Here is a 21,887-nt window from a genome sequence, read left to right as displayed (position 1 = left end):
CATTCCTTTAGTGTCTTTCTTTCGTGTTCCTTTTGCCTACCCTGGTGCTCCTACATAGGGCTATCCCAGTAGCTGCAGCATGGCTGGTGGAAGGCTGATGACTTTCCATGGGGGAGACTGCTGCCATCGTGACTGGGTTTACAGATGGCCTTGCAGGATGACCTCGAGCAGCTCTGGGCCTAAAAGGCCCTGCTGTACACTGCACCACCTCGGCATGGGCAGCAGCAGACTGGGCTGGTTGGCTGACAGGCAGCTGCAAGGGACCTGGCGGAGTGGCAGTGATGGGCGGACAAATGCTATCATCCTGACAGAGGACAGCAGGTTCTTCTTCCACAGAGCCACTGCCACTCCCCCGGGGCAGCACTTCAGCATTCCTAGCAATCTGTTGGAGGACAGATTGCTGGACTGCAGGGAGACCCTGTAAGGCCCATTCTACACTTGTAAACCCAGTCACGATGGCAGCAGTCTGAGCTTGCACAGCAGCGAGCTGAGACTGCATGAGAGCAGTCTGAGTTTTTAGTGCATCACTCAGACGTTGCATCACTTCCGCTTGTGCTGCAATGGAAGCTGTGACATTGCCCCTCACACCCAGCATCATGGTTGGGACCACAAGTGTTCTAATGGAGTTGCCCATCACTTCCAACCTGGTTGAGAAAGTGGTTAAAAAAGCATACGAGAGCCTGGACTTCATAGATAGAGGCATTGAGTACAAAAGCAAGAAAGTTATGATGAACATTTATAAAACACTGGTTCGGCCTCAACTGGAGTATTGTGTCCAATTCTGGGCACCACACTTTAGGAAGGATGTGAAGGCCTTAGAGAGGGTGCAGAAAAGAATGGTTCTAGGGATGAGGGACTGGAGAAGCTGGGATTGTTCTCCTTAGAGCAGAGAAGGTTGAGAGGAGATTTGATAGAGGTGTTCAAGATCATGACGGGTCTAGACAGAGTAGATAGAGTGAAACTGTTCCCATTGGTGGAAGGGTCGAGAACCAGAGAACACAGATTTAAGGTGTTTGGCAGAAGAACCAAAGGCAACATAAGGAAAAAAAAGTTTATGCAGCGAGTGGTTAGGACCTGGAATGCAGTGCCTGAAAGAGTGCTGGAGGCAGCTTAAATCGTGCCTTTTAAAAGGGAATTGGATTTGTACCTGAAGAAAAAAAATTGCAGGGCTATGGAGAAAGTGTTCTTGTAGAGAGCCAGCATGGGCTTGATGGGCCGAATGGCCTCCTTCTGTGCTGTAACCATTCTGTGATTCTATGATTCTAAATCATGGGCTCCAAGCTCCGTGGAAAGCCCCGTGCATTGTTGGAGCTGGTCTCCTCCATGCTTCTTGACACCGGTAAGAGGCTCTCTAGCAGGCCTGCCATTGCACCAAGCATGCCCATCACCCGTCTTCTGAAAGCCGCCCCATCGAATTCCTCATCTGAATCCTGTGCCACAGAACTCGTGTGCGACCTCGCCCTCCAGGGAGACAGCACCTGCGCTACCCTTTTCCCCTGCCCTGGCTGCAGCCCACTCATGCCCAGTCACTCACCACGTGCAGATCCCACCTTGGACACAACGGTTGTGGTGAGGAGAGGGGGGAAGCAAGATGTGCATGCTTAGACCATCAGCAGCTTGTAAGTGAGTGAGATTATAGGATGAGGGTGAAGTGGGATGTGAGAAGGAGGATTAGGTATGAACATACCATCATCAGCAATGCTTTCAACCTCGCCATTCACCATGGCCTCAGTGATGGCCCCTCCAATGATCTCCAGCACAGTGAGGTTTTGAAGACGTGCTTCCCCTCCACCTGCCTGCTGCTGTTCACGGCGGCTGAGCGCCACCTTGGCCTGCAAGAGAAAGGGAACTGTGTTAGTGAGTGTGGTGCAATGTTTTTGGGTGATGTGCCTGTCATGGTTAAATAGCTGGCAGTGTGTGCAAGATGTGAGATGTGCGTGTGAGACTTGCAACACTGGTAAGTGTGTGAGGGTGAGGTGAAGCTATGATTGTAAGGTATGCGTTGTATTTGCTGGAGATTGTTGGTAGGTGAGTGATGGGGGTGTGGTGCATTGAGCAGTGTGTGAGGCTAGTGGTGCAGTTGGTGGGATAGGGCATTTGAAGGTGCATTCACTCACCTTGACCACTTGTGTGAGGTCATTAAACTTCTTGCGGCACTGGATCCAGGTCCTGGGGGCAACACACGTGGTACTGACCGCTTCAGCGATCTACTCCCAATACCTTTTGGTATTCTTTCCGGAAGGCCTACTGCCCCCTGTGGGTAGAGGACCTGTCTTCTTCAGTGTACTCCCAGGACCAAGGCTTCTAATGCTGCATCAGAGAATCTTCTTACCCTTTCTCTTCCCTGTTGAGCCATGGCTGCGTGCAGAGTGACAATGAGGTGCTTTTGCCACAAAGCACCTCCCCTTTAAGAAGTGCAAAGAGCATGGGTAAAAAAAATTTGGCCAGTAGACTGCGCCCGATATTGGTCCCCCTCTTGAGCACTGAGCCAACCAGCAGCATATTCAGCGCTTAGCTCACTGCTTCAATCATGTAAATGAGCAGGGAACATGAATTTTGCGTGCTGCCAGCATCACTTTGAACCAGCACAGGCAGATCGCGCTTCATGCTCCCTGCGCCCGTTTTTGGGCATAATCCAATTCACCCCCTTAGACTTGCTTTCACTCAAACTACCAAAATTCAGATGAACTTGGGTGTCAAATTTGATTTGTGAATGCCCCGCATGATCATCTGTGCAGTGCAGTACTGTGACTTGTTTTTTATGATGACAAATTATTTCCAGACCTGTAGTGCCACCAAGTGGGATGAGTAAGACATTAATCCAAATGGATGATTTAATTACTATTTAAATGTAACTAACTCATACTCAAAAAATACTTTATCGTTCAGGAGTAAACATAAGGGCCCAGAATCTCCGACATTCGTGTAGCTCGCATTTTAGGACCGCGCCCGCTAGTGCCCTCCAGTACTGGTCCCGTCAGAGTTTGCACAGTCAACGGGAGGCCACCTAATTTGCATGGGGCTAATGGGTGCCCATAGCACTACAGAAACGTCTCCAGCACCACACCTGCTCCATTCACATAGAATCATAGAATGATAAGCCACAGAAGGAGGCCATTCAGCCCATCGTGCCTGTGCTGGCTCTTTGAAAGAGCAATCCAATTAGTCCCACTGCCCTGTTCTTTCCTCATAACCTGAAAATGTTTCCACTTCAAGTATTTATCCAATTCCTTTTTGAAAGTTATTATTGAATCTGCTTCCAGCACCCTTTCAGGCAGTTCACAACAACTCACTGTGTAATAAAAATGTTTCTTCATGTAGCCTCTTTTTTTTGCCAATTACCTTAAATTTGTGTCCTCTGGTTATCGACCCTCCTGCCACTGGAAACAGTTTCTCCTTATTTATTCTAGCAAAACCCTTCATGATTTTGAACACCTTTTGGTACCATTCTAGTAAATCTCCTCTGCACCCTCTCCAAGGCCTTGGCATCCTTCCTAAAGTGTTGTGCCCAGAATTGGACACAATACTCCAGCTGGGGGCTGACCAATGTTTTGTAAAGGTTTAGTATAACTTCCTTGCTTTTGTACTCTCTGCCAGTGGTTCTCAAAATGTTTTGGTTGAAGGACCCTTCATGGATTAGTAATCACAGACCCCCCATCTAAATTATAATACTGTAAACTCCTTGCACATTTACATTTCTGAATGTAAAGTTCATGAGTGTGGCTCACTCTCACCTCTGAGTCAGAAGGTTGTGGGTTCTAGTCCTACTGCAGAGACTTGAGCACAAAAATCTAGGCAGACACTCCAGTGCAGTGCTGCACTGTCGGAGGTGCCGTCTTTCGGATGAGACGTTAAACCCTCTCAGGTGGACGTAAAAGATCCCATGGGCACTATTTTGAAGAAGAGCAGGGGAATTATCCCCGGTGTCCTGGCCAATATTTATCCCTCAACCAACTTAACAAAAACAGATTATCTGGTCATTATCACATTGCTGTTTGTGGGAACTTGCTGTGTGCAAATTGGCTGCCGCATTTCCTACATTACAACAGTGACTACACTTCAAAAGTACTTCATTGGCTGTAAAATGCTTTGGGATGACTGGTGGTCGTGAAAGGTGCTATATAAATGCAAGACTTTCTTTTTCAGCATCCTGTTAAAGGGACTTGCCTGAAACTTTGCCAGGGCTGTCCGATATAGTGAACATTGCTGTGATTGGTGATGTGAAAACTTTTATCTTCCCTTCAACTGAAAGGTAACTCAATAGGTTCAGCAACATGCCTGTTGAATACTTCATCGCAAGGCACCTCCCTGTTCTTCCTGGAGTAGGATTAAGCTCGGTGGCTCCTGTTAGGAACACTGGCACCATTTCAGGTGTAACCCTCCACTGCTCGCCTAGTCACTGCACAGCTGCTGAGTGTTTCAGGATTTTGTCCCCCCTCCCCGCTGTTCCTCAGCCTGTCTGTGCTGGAATGTTGCTTACCTGCTACCTGGTGTGTGGCATTTCTGCCATTGGGACACCGCCAGTAACTGGGACCATGGCTTTAGTCTGGGTTCAGTCACAGGCCCAGCTGCCATACTCAGTGAACGAAGCTCGGCTCGATCGTGATTCCAGGCCCTTGGACAAGGCTAATGTGACGGCTTCTTCCTACCCTCCCCCAGCCCCAGCTCCGCGAATCCATTCCCGGTGTCTCTGGGGCCCCTTATCTGCTCTCTTGGGATTCTCAGTCAGTCCGAGGTCCCGCTAATCCACTTACGTGTCCATTTCCCGAGCTGCCTCGGCCCCCAGGTGATCGCATACCAGTGTCTCGCTGTGCAAGTGCACCAGGCCCCCCAGGCCTGACATCGAACTCCCGATCGAGTGGACGGAAGAAATCCAAATAATGGCCAACAGCATGAGCCCAACCCGTGCCATCGCAGCAATGGGTCACGGTCACAGTATTTCGCAGACCCCCTGGAAAGTCTGTACGGATCCCCAGGGTCTGCCGACCCCAGTTTGAGAAGCACTGCTCTTTGCCTCAATTTATAAAGCCAAGGATCCTGGATGCCTTTTTAACAGCCTTCTCAACTTGTCCTGCCACCTTCAGTCTGACAAACAACCATTCACCCTGCTTTCTGTCCCTGAGCCAATTTTGTATCCACACATGTTGCTGTTGTTGTAGTCCATGTCCGATGCCTCTAAAACTCCAACTGGTTGGGAGTCATTTTGACTTTGGACGATAGTGTGAAACGTGTGATATCGACTGGACCACCTGTTAAATGCCTCTCCCCATTTTTGTTTCTATTGAAGTCAATGAAAACATTATTGCCCAAAGTTAAAATTACCCCTATTGATCTCAAATCATGTCCTCCCCCCATCCCACCCCAAATAATGTATAGAACACAATAATAAACACAAATGTAAACTCTCAACAATGAATGTCTAAGATGAAGAATTGCCAATTGGACACCCTCCATCGTGTTGTGTGGCACTACCACCGTGCTAGTCTCCACAATAACTGTGCGGTGGTCACTGCTACCAATACTGTCATGGACAGATGCATCTGCGACAGCCAGATTGGTGAGGACGAGGTCAAGTAGATTTTTCCCTCGTGTTGGTTCTCTCACCACCTGTCGCAGGCCCAGACCGGCAGCTATGTCCTTCAGGACTCGGCCAGCTCGGTCAGTACATTTTGTGCACTTGCTACTCTCAGTGCTTCTTCCAAGTGGTGTCCAACATGGAGTACTGATTCATCAGCTGAGGGAGGGCAGTAGGTGGCAATCAGCAGGAGGTTTCATTGCCCATGCTTGACCTGAAGCCATGAGACTTCATGGGGTCGGAGTCAATGTTGAGGACTCCCAGGGCCACTCCTTCCTGACTGTATACCACTGTGCCACCACCCCTGATGGGTCTGTCCTGCCGGTGGGACAGGACATACCAAGGGATGGTGATGGAGGAGTTTGGGACATTGGCTGAAAGGTATGATTCTGTGTGTATGACTATGTCAGGCTGTTACTTGACTAGCCTGTGGGACAGCTCTCCCAATTGTAGTAGACCCATTGCGTTTCTTGGGCCTTTTCCAGGTGTTCCCTTACTATACGAGTGACTGACTCCACCCTCTCCCTCATTTTCAGGCTGTGTTCCACTACATTGCGCAAAAGGCTATTCTGTTCCTCCCATTCCTCTCTAATAATATCTAGAAACCCATGGGGTTGTCTCCCATAGAGAAGCTTGAAAAGTGAAAACCCTGTGGAGGCCTGGGGAACATCTCAAATTGCGAACATTATGTACGGTAACAAGGTGTCCCAGTTCTTTGCATCCCTGTCTATTACTTTCTTTCGCATATTTTTCAAAGTTTTATTGAAACGCTCTACCGATCCATCAGTCTGGGAATGATATACCAAGGTTCGTAGAGTCAACGCACATAGGTCCCATTAGTTTGGATATAAACAGAATCCCCTGATCTGTCAGAATCTCTTATGGAATTCCTACCCTGGAAAATACCGATACCAATTCATTGGCAATGTTTTTTGATGTCATGTCCCTTAAGGGGATAGCTTTTGGATACCAGGTCGCATAATCAACTATTACTAGCATATACTAGTATCCTTTGGCAGACCTGTCCAAAGGCCCCAACAGGTGCATAGCAATTCTTTTGAAGAGCACACCAATTATGGGTAGGGAAACTAACGGAGCTTGGAGATGAGGTACAGGTCCTGCCAATTGACATTCTGGACAGGAATTACAATACAATAGAACTTCTTTAAAAATCCCTGCCTGGATTTTTTCTACCCTGAGATGTCTGCCCAACAAGTGATTATGGGCCCGATCTAATACTAGCTGTCGAAAGGGTTTTGGAACCAATAGTTATCTACCTCTACCCGATACTCACTGGTCACCCTGTACAACAAATCATTCTCAATTATATAGTAATGCCAAGTCCTTTTTAATTTACCTTCTACCTGGTGTTCTTTAACCGATAGCACTTTGATTTTCACATTCTGAAAAGTCGGGTCATTAGCCTGTTCCCATTTGAAATCTGTCATATTCATGGACAACTACTCTACGGAGTCTTCCCTTCTCCCAAGAAGGTCCTCTCGGGAACCTTCTCCCTCTGTGTCTGACAGAGGTGCTCTACTAGTGGAAGGGGTCTCGAGTTGATGCCCTACTAAAATCATAGGGACCTGTTTTCTAGCTCCTTGAGGCATATCCTGCCTTTGCCTTTAGATTTTCATTTCTTTCCAATCCCTTGCAATAGGTCGGGGTCCACGAAGGGAAAATTTTGAGCAAACTCCTCATTAATGTCTGTGTCCGATACAGGCCTATTCTGAACCTGGTTTTTAACGAGGGCTTCAAATTCCAGAAATCCCTTCCCAGGATCACTGGTTGATGGAGACCTGGAACTACCCCTATGGTAATCGCCTGACCTTTCCCATCATACTCTAAAGTCACCGTAATGGTGGGGTAATACCGCATATCCCCATGCACTCACTGACATGAATCTTGTCATTCATGTGGAAATGACTTATGAAATGATACTGGGCGGCCTGCTGGTGGCACTGTCCAGGGAAAGTATAAACACTTGGGCATGGGCCCAGCTTGCTCAGGACATTCTTTAACAGGAACTAGTGAAGGACACAACTAGATCTCCATGTTGAAAAACAGTTGATTAAAGCCTTGTTTAATACTTAGACCAAGTGCCTAGTAGTTTTCTTATGTCACTCACCGTACCCTTATTTTGGAACCATGAAGTAACTGGAAAGGTTGGACCCGATTGGCTAGAGTTAAGAAATAATAGAGGTGCCATTACACTTCTAGGTGTATTCTATAGATCACCAAATAGTGGGAAAGATATGGAGGAGCAAATTTGCAGAGAAATTACAGAGAACTGTAGAGTAATAATAATGGGGGACTTCAACTATCCAAATATAGATTGGGATCATAATAGTGTAAAGGGCAGAGAAGGGGAAGAATTTCTGAAGTGTGTTCAGGAGAACTCTCTTGATCAGTATGTTTTGGGCCTGACGAGGGAGGAGGCATTGATGGATCTCGTTCTGGGAAATGAGGTAGGTCAAGTGGAGCAAGTGTCAGTAGGTAAACATTTAGGGAACAGTGATCATAGTATCATAATGTGGAGATGCCGGTGTTGGACTGGGGTGGACAAGTGTAAGAAGTCACACAACACCAGGTTATAGTCCAACAGTTTTATTTGAAATCACAAGCTTTCAGAGCGCTGCTCCTTCATCAGGTGAAGTGGAGAGATGCATAAAGACACAGCTTATATAGTCAGAGAACACTGCCAGATGATTACAGGTAATCTTTCTAACTGCCATTTATCACACCTTGGCAGAGAGATAATCACAGCAATCAAAGGTGTGAATGGTGTCCAAACAGGTTAGTCAGGAAAACATTACATCAAAGAACAATGAGGTGGGGTCACAAGGGGTCAAATGTTGCAGATGCTGGGGTCTGCATGAAAAACAAAAAACAGACAAAAAACATTTTTTTTGCTGGAAATCACAGCAGGTCCGGCCACATCTGTGTAGAGAGACCAAGCCAACAATGACTCGAGTCTGGGTGACCCTATGTCAGGTGGGGTTACATGTAGCGTGACATGAACCAAAGATCCTGGTTGAGGCCGTCCTCATGAGTGCGGAACTTGGCTATCGACGATTTTGCGTTGTCGTGTGTCTCGAAGGCCGCCTTGGAGAATGCTTACCCGAAGATCGGAGGCTGAATGTCCTTGACTGCTGAAGTGTTCCCCGACTGGGAGGGAACACTCCTGTCTGGTGATTGTTGCGCGGTGTCCGTTCATCCGTTGTCGCAGTGTCTGCATGGTCTCGCCGATGTACCATGCTCCGGGGCATCCTTTCCTGCAACGTATGAGGTAGACAGCGTTGGCCGAGTCACATGAGTATGTACCATGTACCTGGTGGGTGGTGTCCTCACGTGTGATGATGGTATCTGTGTTGATGATCTGGCATGTCTTGCAGAGGTTGCCGTGGCAGGGTTGTGTGGCGTCGTGGTCGCTGTTCTCCTGAAAGCTGGGTCATTTGCTGCGAACGATGGTTTGTTTGAGGTTAGGCGGCTGTTTGAAGGCGATCATCATGCCAGATCATCAACACAGATACCATCATCACACGTGAGGACACCACCCACCAGGTACATGGTACATACTCATGTGACTCGGCCAATGTTGTCTACCTCATACGTTGCAGGAAAGGATGCCCCGGAGCATGGTACATCGGCGAGACCATGCAGACACTGCGACAACGGATGAACGGACACCGCGCAACAATCACCAGACAGGAGTGTTCCCTCCCAGTCGGGGAACACTTCAGCAGTCAAGGACATTCAGCCTCCGATCTTCGGGTAAGCATTCTCCAAGGCGGCCTTCGAGACACATGACAACGCAAAATCGTCGAGCAGAAACTGATAGCCAAGTTCCGCACTCATGAGGACGGCCTCAACCGGGATCTTGGGTTCATGTCACGCTACATGTAACCCCACCTGATGTAGGGTCACCCAGACTCGAGTCGTCATTGGCTTGTTCTCTCTACACAGATGCGGCCGGACCTGCTGTGATTTCCAGCAAAAAAAATGTTTTTTTGTCTGTTTTTTGTTTTTCATGCAGACCCCAGCATCTGCAACATTTTACCCCTTGTGACCACACCTCATTGTTCTTTGATGTAATGTTTTCCTGACTAACCTGTTTGGACACCATTCACACCTTTGATTGCTGTGATTATCTCTCTGCCGAGGTGTGATAAATGGCAGTTAGAAAGATTACCTGTTATCATCTGGCATTATTCTCTGACTATATAAGCTGTGTCTTTATGCATCTCTCTACTTCACCTGACGAAGGAGCAGCGCTCCGAAAGCTTGTGATTTCAAAAGCTGTTGGACTATAACCTGGTGTTGTGTGACTTCTTACATAGTATCATAAGGTTTAGAATAGCTATGGAAAAGGACAGGGAGCAATCTAGAGTAAAAATGTTTAACTGGGGGGAAGGCCAATTTCATTGGGATGAGAACGGATCTGGCCCAGGTAAACTGAAATCAAAGATTGGCAGGCAAAACTGTAATGGAACAATGGGCTGCCTTTAAAGAGGAAATAGTTCAGGTATAGTTGAGGTAAATTCCCACTAAGGGGAAAAGCAGGGCAACTAAAGTCAGGGCTCTCTGGATGACCAAAGAGATAGAGAATATGATGAAGCAGAAAAAGAGCGCGTATGACAGATGTCAGGTTGCAAATACACCTGAGAATCAGGCTATATATAGAAAGGTCAGAGGAGAAGTGAAAAAGAAAATTAGAGGGCCAAAGAGAGTGTATGAGAATGGAATGGCAGCCAACATAAAAGGTAATCTAAAAATCTTCTATAGGCATATAAATAGTAAACCAGTAGTAAGAGGAGGGGTGGGGCCGATTAGGGACCAAAAAAGAGACCTATGCATGGAGGCAGAGGGTATGGCTGAGGTACTAAACAAGTAATTTGCATCTGTCTCCACCAAGAAAGAGGATGCTGCCATAGACATAGTAATGGAGGAGATAATGGAGATACTTGATAGGATAAAAATTGATAAAGAGGAGGTATTAGAAAGGCTGGCTGTACTTAAAGTAGATAAATCACCAGGAGTGGATGGGATGCATCCTAGGATGCTGAGGGAATTGAGGGAGGAAATCGAGGAGGTTCTGGACATAATATTCCAATCCTCCATAGATACTGGGGTGGTGCCAGAGGACTGGAGGGGTGCGATTTTCCCAATGGAGGCGGGTTGGAGGCGTGTTTCGGTTTGGGTGGGTTCCAAATTCGCCTCCACTGAGAGGTGGGAAAAAATTGCGATTTTCCCGTAATTGGCCAGTTGATTTCAGAGATGTGGGTTGCCCTTGGCCAATTAGTGTTTTGGACTGAAACTCGCCTCTGCTGATATCACTTATCCAGCCTCATTTAAGGGCTGCTTGCTGCTTTGGCTCATTCCACTGGATTTTGGTCAATGCTGCACCACCTCCAACATTTTTTCAGAAACTACAATGGGCAATTTCAAGGCAAGGGCCTCCCCGAGGTTCTCAGATGAGGCGCTGGGAATGTTGGTTGAGGGGTTGAGAGCCAGCAGGGAGGTGTTCTTCCACTCATCTGGGAGGAAGAGGCCTCCCAAAGAAACCAAGGCTGTGTGGGTCCAGCTGGCAAGGGGTATAACCTCCAGATCTGTGTGCAGCAGAACATGGATGCAGTGGTGTAAAAGGTTCAATGACCTTGTAAGATCAGGCAAAGTGAGTATACCTTCAGCTTGATCCTCCTTCTGCTCCCCTTCTCCTCTCATCACCAGCACTCTGCATTGTCAACTTCCTCCTACACATCCCACTTTACCCTTACAACCCTTGCACCCTTCACCATCCCTCTCACTCTATGAACTGAATCACTTGACTGTTCAATTATGCTGCCCTCACACTTCCTTTCAATGTTATGCAATGGGAACAACTAACAGCACACAGGGAGGGCTCTTGGACATGGAACCTCACTCCATCTTTGTCTCCTTCTAAGCATCTATGCTCTAGACTCTCTAAACTCACTCCATCATTCTCACTCCAACTCCACTTGTCTCCCTCACTGCAGGAAAAGAGAGCCCACAATAGACAGGAAAGGGCAAAGACAGGAGGAGGTCCACCTTCCCTAGCCCATCTCACCCAGGCTGAAGAGGCGGCCCTGGGCATTGCCGGCGCAGAGGTGGAGGTGGAAGTGGGGGACTGACAGACGGGCGATGCAGACCAAGCTGGTGACAGAATAGTTTTGCGTCTCTCTCATTTACACTGCTTGAGTGACTGAAATGGCTGCTGGTGTACATTATTAGAATGCCACTTGAACATCTGCACTATTACATCTGCATGCCACACTTCCGTCAAATGTCTAACCCATGCCTTTACTCCCCCACAGGACCATCCACAGAGCTCGCCCCCTCAACTGTCCAGGAGGAAGAGGCTGAGCAGCAAGACTCCTCAGGGGAACCTGCAACTTCTGAGGACGCAGCGTCAGCAGATGTTAGCGCACCCAGCACCAGTGCAGATACGCATACCTCGGTGGGACCTTCAGGACATAGATTAGTGTTGTCATTGTGTGTATCACATCTCACAGGTGAGCAACCGCAGGTGGTGGAGACAGGGACAGCAGTGGAGAGTCCTCGGCAGAGGGCGCAAGACTCTCCTAGTTCTGCTCAGCTGCATGTGGACCCTGTGCCTCTGGGTCCATCCCGAAATAGAGCAGTGCTGGAACTCCAGGAGCAGGTGCAGGAGTCTCTGACAGGTCTTGTCTCCAGGGTCACTGCGAGTGTGGAGAGGATACAGGAGTCCAACTCTAACATGAGCAGTGCCGTTGGGGAGGCAATGGCGCATATACGCAGCACCACAGAAAGGATGGCAACCTCTGTGGAAAGGCTGGCTACGGCCATGGAGGCAATAAGTCGCCAGAGTGCGGAAAACATGGTGATTGTTCAGAATAGACTGACATCTCTGGAGGAGCGATGGGCAGCTAGTAAACAGAAACCAGAGCTTCATGGAAGTCCTTTTGAGCAGGACTGCCAGTGCAGAGACAGGTCCCCATGGCCCCCCCAATGTGCAGCAAGGTGCTCTCAAGCCACTTGCAAGCATTGAGGTGGACCTGACTCATGAGAGGGAAGTTAGTGGCAGACCACAAGGAAGTGGGGGCTCCTCTCCAAGTGCTCACACTTCCACGTCACTGTGTAGCACTCAGTCAGAGCCCCACCAGAGTCCACACCCAACTGAGATGGCGTCTCAGACCCTGCACTGCCGCAGGAGGAGCAGACGTTTGGCGAACTCTCACAGGCTCATAAACCCAGCGACACCCTGTAAAGGAAATAGCCATATTTCAGAAAGATACACCATCCTCTGAACAGAATTCTCATATTGTTAACACATGACATACTGGGTTTAAAAGTCTGGAAAGCCTCAGCGACATAGACTCTGTCAATACAGGCTTCTGAGATAAGATGAAGTGTTAACACAAAAGTTGTAAACAGCACACAAGCTTTTGAAATGGGAATTGATTGTTAATACAAAAATAATGGCCCTATTGAAACAGCAAGTTGCAGCTTCCAGAATGTCTGCAGTTTGGAACCAACACAATAGCTGTGCCCAAGTAAAGTGTTAAAAACTAACACTTCAAACAGGAACACAGAATATTAAAAAACCATGTGCCTTCAGAAAAGTAACATCAAATGAGAAACAGGAAACATGATTATACATGCAACCAATTGAAGTAGCTAAGAAATGCATGAAACACCCTGGTTGAAGTGTTTTTAATTTACATGTTGTAAAAAGTACCTACAGAACACTTTGAAAATATGACTTCAATAGATGACACAAAGCAATCACATGGTTTTTGTATTGAAAATGGTATAGATAGGAGTCACAACGTCTGCTTCCATCCTATGAATGGAATTCTGATATTGTTAACACATGACATACTGGGTTTAAAAGTCTGGAAAGCCTCGGCGACACAGACTGTGTCAATACAGGCTTCTGAGATAAGATTAAGTGTTAAGTGATTTTAGAATTGAATGGAAGACCTTCAATAAGAATGGCATCAAATAAATACTACTGTCATATTGTTTTTTATGATAAGTTTTGAAACACCTAAACAGCAGACAGGATTCTAAAAGCTAACTGTTAAGTTGACGGTAAGTATAGAAAGAATTCAACAAAGAATGACTAGAGATAATTAGCTTACATCAGCAGAAAACTTCAAAGGATAATAAAAAAAGGTATAAAAATAGAGCTTTTCAGGTGGAAAGTCAGAAGTTGCCAGAAAGGGCAAGCGATTCTTAACTTCAGAGGCATGCTCTGTAAGTTTTTAACTCTTTGAGTCTCAGGGATCAAAAAGGTACTCTTATTTGATTTTGGTGGATATTCTGGATTATAAATAATAAGAAATGTATAAATGTAACAAGTTAAGATTTGAGAATAAGGATCTCTGAGAATAAGAAATGTAAGCTATTTGTATTTTGAACTGTTAAAGTTGCTATTGACTCACAAGCTGTTAACTGTATGTCGGCTCTTAAATAAATCTATATATTTTTAGATTTGTCTCAAGTAGTATTTCTGTATCAAACTTGCAAACTCAATTTCTGTATACTCTTTTGTAAGGAGTTGCAGAATTCTGGGGGAGTTTTCTGGACCCTCATAATATCCGGAAGGTTACAGTCTAGTTAAACTTATTTAAAGTGCTATCAGGAGGACGGTAACATCTTTACGTCATTCCCTTCCTTTAGAGAGAGATAGCCTGGACCTTTAGGTCCAATTAAACATCTTATAGAATTAGGCTATCTCTAACTTTAGTTGAAGGTGAACGTCTGGGGAATACACCTGATCTGGGGTAGCCTGAAAAGGGCTAGGACTGGTAATTATCCCTTCAACCCGCCAAAGGTATCGAAGCAGGAGCAGCATCAAAGTGAGCAAGAGGCCTCCACTTCTGCTGAAGCCATAGGGGGTGCATCACGTAGGAGCACGCGTAAGAGAAAAATAAAGCACCATTAGTCACAGGGTAGCCACTTGGGTGAATGTTTATCTGTATTGATGAAATGCCATCCTTGTTAGAAAGTAAAAAATTGATTTGATGGCAAACTGTTGACTTGATGGCATCTGTTACTACGCCTTAGGCAGCTCCACATTGCAGGCTCCACGACACTTGCGTGGTCAGGTTGGTGGCCAGAGTGAAAGGAGGCCAGAGAGTCATGTCCTTTGTCAGATGGAGCCAAGGACATGTGCCAACATGGGCAACCTATGCAAACCTGGCCAGTATAAGTACAGGTAGACTATCCTTTATCCGAACTTCCGAAAACCGAAAACCGATAAAAACCGAAAGTGTTTTCGTTCCGCGTAAGTCGTGCGCACGACATGACCAGAGTGGCGCACGACTTATGCTGAGCAGGGCAGAGGGTCACAGAGTTCCCTTCTGGGTAGGAGATTGCAGGCCGAGCCGGGCAGTGTGAAGGAGGTACCGGGAGAGTGAACCCGACAATACAGCGGCCCGTCCGATAGCTGCAGCGGCCCATCCGATATTCTTTTCTCCCCCCCCACCCGACCCGACCCGACCCCCGACCCGTCTGATATTCTTTTCTCCCCCCTGACCCGACCCGACCCCCGACCCGAACCGCGGCCCGTCCGATATTCTTTTCTTCCCCCCCGACCCCCGCCGACCCCCCGCCACCCCCGACCCCCCACCGACCCCCCCGCCAACCCTGACCCCCGCCGACCCCGACCCCCCGCAGACCCCCTTGCCGACCCCCACCCCCGACCCCCCCGACGACCCCCCGCCGACCCCGACCCCCCGCCGACCCCCCCGCCGACCCCGACAAATTTCCCAATACCTTCTGAAATCCGAAAAATTCCGAAAACCGAAACTCAGCTGGTCCCAAGGTTTTCGGATAAAGGATAATCTACTTGTACATGCCTTGCATTGCGGGCAGCCATGTGCTCGCATGCTGCCGCTGCTGCTGGTCGATAGGCCGGCGCTCGGTCCTCCTCCTGCTGCTCCTCCTCCTCCTCCTCTTCATCCTCGTCATTATCTGAGAAGGCTATGAACTGAGCCATTTGCTCATCAGGAAGCTGCAAGCCATGACACTGTGCCATGTTGTGCAGTGAACAGCAGACCATAACCATTCTGGAGACCCTGGCTGCTGAATAATGCAGGGCTCCACCTGGTCTGTCAAGGCATCGGAATCACATCTTCAACAAGCCAATGGTTTGCTCAATGATGGACCTGGTCGAAGTGTGCCTGGCGTTGTAGCGCTCTTCAGCCCCGTTAGCTGGCCTCCTGATCGACGTCATTAGCCACTTCTTCAGGGGGTAGCCTTTGTCACCAAGTAACCATCCATTAAGTTGGTTTGGCTGATTGAAGAGCGGAGGAAAGAGTCATGGCAACTACCACAGAACTTGGCGCAAACATGCAAAATCTCCTTCTTGTGGTTACACACCAGCTGTACGTTGAGGGAGTGGAAGCCCTTGTCGTTGACAAAGATAGCTGGGTTGCGATGGGGTGCCCTAAGGGCCATATGTGTGCAGCCTATGATGCCCTGCACCATTGGCAAGCCAGCCATATTTGCAAAGCTAACTGAATGCACGGTTATACTTGCTTGATCCCTTGAGAAGTGGATGTAATTGTGGGCCTTTACGAAAAGGGCATCAGTAACCTGCATGATGCAACTGTGGGCGGCCGACTGGGAGATGCTGCTGGAAGGAGCCTGAGGCAAAAAAGTTGAGTGCGGTGGTGATTTTGACAACCACTTGTAAGTTGCTGCTGAGCTGCCTGGTTCTGCAGCTGCCGTGGCTGCTCCTCATCTGAATCTGAGCTCCATGGTGAAAGGAAATAAATGCTACCTGCAACTGATCTCTGATGAAAGCTCCGTTTTAATGGTGGAGCTGCAGCTGTGAGGAGGCCACACACTTGTCAACCCGCCAGGTTTAGCTGGGGTGGTTTAGGAGGGTCGTGGAACACGTTGAAAATGTGGTAAAATAACGAGGGTCTGTCAAAATAGGATTATAGAGGCCCTTAACTACTATTTAAGGGTCTTAACTACCTCTCTGGACTGCTGAAAGCGGGACCAAATCGCACCAATCAAAACCACCTACGGCAAAATTGCACGGAGGCAGGTTGGAGGCGGATTCCGAACCCCACTCAGTTTTTGCCATTTTGCCTACTGTCCCGTCTCCAAACCCGCCTCCTCGGGGCTGGGAAAATCGCCCCCGAGGATTGCAAATGTTACACCATTGTTCAAAAAAGGGTGTAAAGATAAACCCAACAACTACAGGCCAGTCAGTTTGACCTCGGTAGTGGGGAGGCTTTTAGAAACAGTAATCAGCGACAAAATTAACATTCACTTGGGCAAGTGTGGATTCATTAAGGAAAGCCAGTATGTATTTGTTAAAGACAAATCGTGTTTAACTAATTTGATTGAGTACTTTGATGAGGTAACAGAGAGGGTTGATGAGGGTAATGCGGTTGACAAAGTCTACATGGATTTCCAAAAGGCGTTCGACAAAGTGCCACATAATAGGCTTGCCAGCAAAGTTGAAGCCCATGGAATAAAAGGGACAGTGGCAGCATGGATACGGAATTGGCTAACTGATAGGAAACAGAGAGTAGTGGTGAATGTTTTTCGGACTGGAGGAAGGTATACAGTGGTGTTCCCCAGGGGTTGGTTCTAGGACCACTGCATTTCTTGATATATATTAATGACTTGGGCATGGGTGTACAGGGCACAATTTCAAAAGTTGCAGATGACACAAAACTTGGAAGTATAGTGAACAGTGAGGAGGAGAGTGATAGACTTCAGGAAAACATAGACAGGCTGGTGAAATGGGCGGACATGTGGCAGATTAAATTTAATGCAGAAAAGTGTGGAGCGATACATTTTGTTAGAAAGAATGAGGAGAGGACATATAAACTATATGGTACAATCCTGAAGTGGGTGCATGAACAGAGAGACCTGGGGCTATGGGCTCGATTTTGTCAATGGGGAGCTTTTGGAGGCGGGACTCCCACTTTTTGGGTTGTAGTCCCGCCTCCATCGACTTGTGGTTAACCCACACTATTTTCCCTTGTTAAGCCTGCCCAGCGGGCTCAGCAGGCCAATTAAGAGACACCTGGTTACTGGTGACGTCAGCGATTGACATTTCATCTGCCAAGAGCTTCTGACAGATGAAAAATCAGCGTTTGACAGCTCTGTGAAGCTGTCAAACACTGACAATCTGTCTTCTAACTTGAGTCCTTCTACTCAGACTCAGTTAGAGGGCTCTCCAGACCAGAAAGCAGAGGCTGCAGCTTTTGACAGTTCAGCGGCCATTCTGCTTTCTGTGCCGGTGAGCTGAGGGACTCCCGAGAACTGAAGGAAGGAAGCCTGCAGGAGAAAGTAAAGGAAAGTAAAACTTATTAAAACACTTTACACTTACCTCACACACTTACCTCTACACACATGCACCCATCACTCACCTGGACAACGGACATCTCGACCCCTCCAATCCTTGCAGACCGACAGTCCACCTCGCTAACTTGGCGTGGTTCGGAGCCGTCGGACAGCCCACACTTCAGGGCTAAAAATAGGGATTATGCAAAAAACTGCCTGTTAACTACCTGTTAACTGGCAGTTAATTGGCACTAATCCTCTTCCCGCCTCGGGGAGGCGGCTCCCAGCACAGGTCGGGTACCCGCTTCCTGGGACATTGGCACGGAGGCGGGTTGGGGGCGGAATGGGTTCCTGCCCCCGATTCTGCAATTTTCCCACCACTCTCGCCTCCAAACCCGCCTCCTCGGGGCTTGGAAAATCGAGCCCTATGTGTGCACAAATCGTTGTAGGTAGCAGGGCAGGTTGAGAATGCAGTTAAAAAGGCTCATGGGATCCTGGGCTTCATAAATAGAGGTATAGAGTGCAAAGGTGTGGAAATTATGATGAAACTGTATAAAACACTGGTTTGGCCCCAACTGGAGTACTGTGTCCAATTCTGGGCACCACACTTTAGGAAAGATGTGAAGGCCTTAGAGGGTGCAGAAAAGATTTACGAGAATGATTCCAGGAATGAGGGACTTCAGTTACGTTGATATACTGGAGAAGCTGGGGTTGTTCTCCTTGGAGCAGGGAAGATTGAGAGGAAATTTGATAGAGATATTCAAAATCATGAGGGGTCTAGACAGAGTAGATAGAGGGAAACTGTTCCCATTGGCAGAAGGGTCGAGAACCAGAGGACACAGATTTAAGGTGATTGGCAAAAGGATCAAAGGCGACGTAAGAAAAACTTTTTTACGAAGTGAGTGGTTAGGATTTGGAATGCACTGCCTGAAAGGGTGGGAGAGGCAGGCTCAATCATGGCTTTCAAAAGGGAGTTGGATAAGTATCTGAAAGAAAGAAATTTGCAAGGCTACGGGGAAAGGGCGGGGGAGTGGGACTAGCTGACGTGCATTTGCAGAGAGCCGGCACGGGCTCGAGGGGCCGAATAGGCTTCTTCTGTGCTGTAACCATTCTATCATTCTATGATTGGTGGCTATCAAGGTCACGGCGCTACTGGAATCTGTTTCTTCAAGCTAGGAGGGCATCATAGGGTCCTGGAGGGGATGTCTCCTCAATTGCGAGCCGTCAGCTATCACTTTACTATGACCACCCACTCCTGGAATCTGTTAGCACATTGACCTCTTTACCATTTAACTTTATGGGCTTTAATAAACAATGAGTGGCCTCCACATGGCTCATGGTTCGCACTATACCAATCAAATAATCCTCCCCAGAGGCTAGGTTCTGGTTTCCCAGACTAGAGTCTATAGGTTCCCCAATGTTAGGATATCGTCTTGCAATATGCCTTAACCCATCACAATGATAACACATTAATAGATTATCACAATTAACAATTTTAACATTATTATCAAAGAGATTACAAAGTCCCTTCACTGCTTCTTGCTGCACTTAAGCAGCCTCCTTCCCCCATACAGTTTCACCAGAACCTCTGTGTTTCTTTGAGCTAGGAGGGCGTCATAGGGTCCTCGAGGGGACATCTCCTCGATTGCGAGCTGCCAGATATCACTCTACTATGGCTACCAACTCCTGGGGGTCCATCGGTTCTCCTTGTTCGACCCATCTCCTGACATTTGGGGGTAGAGCTCGGATGAACCAGCCCATGACAACCAGCTCTACTATCTTTGCCAGGCTTTTTGTCAGGGGCTACAGCCATTGCTGGGTCAGGTGTATCAGGTTGTATGTCTGTGATCTTGCAGGCTTCCCCACCTCATAGACCCAAGCTTGAAACCATCGCACTTTCACCATGGGAGATACTCCAGTACAGGCCAGGATTTCCTATTTCAGCATCTGGTAATCAGCTGCACCATCAGTTCCAAGTCAAAGTTTGCCTTTTGGGCATCTCCTACCATAAATTAAGCCACTCTGCCTGACACTGTTCTTTCGGCCAATTTTCTTGCTCAGCACATTGTATGAAGGCTAGAAGATACGCCTCCACATCGTCATCCAGAGCGACCTTTTGCAATATCAAGCTTGGCCAGATAAGCTGCGGGTCTGTTGCTAGACCGGACAGACTGCGAGTCTGTCGCTAGACCGGACAGACTGCGGGTCTGAAGCTGGGCCGGACAGACTGCGGGTCTGTCGCCAGGCCGAACAGACTGCGGGTCTGTCGCCGGGCCGGACAGACTGCGGGTCTGTCGCCGGGCCGAACAGACTGCGGGTCTGTTGCCAGGCCGGACAGACTACGGGTCTGTCGCTAGACCGGACAGACTGCGGGTCTGTCGCCGGGCCGGACAGACTGCGGGTCTGTCGCCGGGCCGGACAGACTGCGGGTCTGTCGCCGGGCCGGACAGACTGTGGGTCTGACGCTGGGCTGGACAGACTGCGGGTCTGTCGCTGGGCCGGACAGACTGCGAGTCAGTCGCCGGGCCGGACAGACTGCGGGTTTGTCGCTGAGCCGGACAGACTGCGGGTCTGTCGCCGGGCCGGACAGACTGCAGGTCTATTGCTAGACCGGACAGACTGCGGGTCTGTCGCCGGGCCGGACAGACTGCGGGCCTGTCACTAGACCGGACAGACTACGAGTCTGTCGCTAGACCGGTCAGACTGCAAGTCTGTTGCTAGACCGGACAGACTGCGAGTCTGTCGCTAGACCGGACAGACTGCGGGTCTGAAGCTGGGCCGGACAGACTGCGGGTCTGAAGCTGGGCCAAACAGACTGCGAGTCTGTCGCTAGGCCGGACAGACTGCGGGTCTGTCGCTGGGCCGGACAGACTGCGGGTCTGAAGCTAGGCCTGACAGACTGCGGTTCTGAAGCTAGGCCGGACAGACTGCGGGTCTGTCGCTAGACCGGACAGACTGCGGGTCTGTTGCTAGACCAGACAGACTGCGGGTCTGTCGCTAGACTGGACAGACTGTGGGTCTGTCGCTGGGCCGGACAGACTGCGGGTCTGAAGCTAGGCCGGACAGACTGCGGGTTTGAAGCTAGGCCGGACAGACTGCGGGTCTGTCGCCGGGCCGGACAGACTGCGGGTCTGTCGCCGGGCCGGACAGACTGCGGGTCTGCCCCCCTGGATCCTCCCAACACCAGTCTCTGCATCAAATTCTGGATCTCTGCCTCAGATCTTTCCGCTTTCACCATCATGATCCGATTTGCTTCTTGTTGGAGTTCCAGAATCTTGTTAGCCTGCTCTTGTTGTGCCAACGTGGCCTGCGTGAATGCTCTCAGAATTTCCTCCATGATGGTGGGTCTTGGCCTTTCTCAGAGTGCAAAAATCTTACTTCTGACACCACGTGTAACAAGCTGAAACAGGCCCAAGACCTAGTGGTCAATTAGACACACAGACTGGAGCTTAAAACAAGTGATGTTTATTCCCCCACAGCAGTTGCGTCTTTAAGTGCAGTGATGAACAAGACAGTGACAGGGATTACTTTCCAGCATACACCTTCTCACTCTCAGTTCCTTCTGTTACACGAGATATTTCTGCTCAGTTGTTAAGCTGGTAAAAGTCGAGAGGTGGCTGTTCCATCCTTCAGAAGGAAGCATCCATGAATCAGATTGAATTGATGGAAATGGTGTGTTTCTATCATTCGCATTGTATCTGAATATGTCCAAACATATATGGGCAGATATAATTTATGCCTCCTGTCAATCACAGAAGGAAATCTCAGAAGTGGTGAAAGTAAGTGGGGAGGTGAAGAATTTTCTAAGGCATTTTGTTGGAGTTATGCTTGCTCCTTTGCAGAACTCCAGTGGAAAATCTAGGCCTAAATGTTTATAGAGAGTGGAGGTTTTATTGGGAAAGAACTCTACAGAAGCATCTATTCAAATATACACAGAGGGGGAAAAATTTGGTTGCTTTGTGCCTCCCGTTAGCACCCTAAGAGGGCACTAATG

This window comes from Somniosus microcephalus, chromosome 7, assembly GCF_052327205.1.
Source record: "Somniosus microcephalus isolate GS21.2 chromosome 7, FLI_Smic_1.0, whole genome shotgun sequence".
Classification (NCBI taxonomy): Eukaryota; Metazoa; Chordata; class Chondrichthyes; order Squaliformes; family Somniosidae; genus Somniosus; species Somniosus microcephalus.
Note: the sequence above shows the minus strand (reverse complement) of the source record.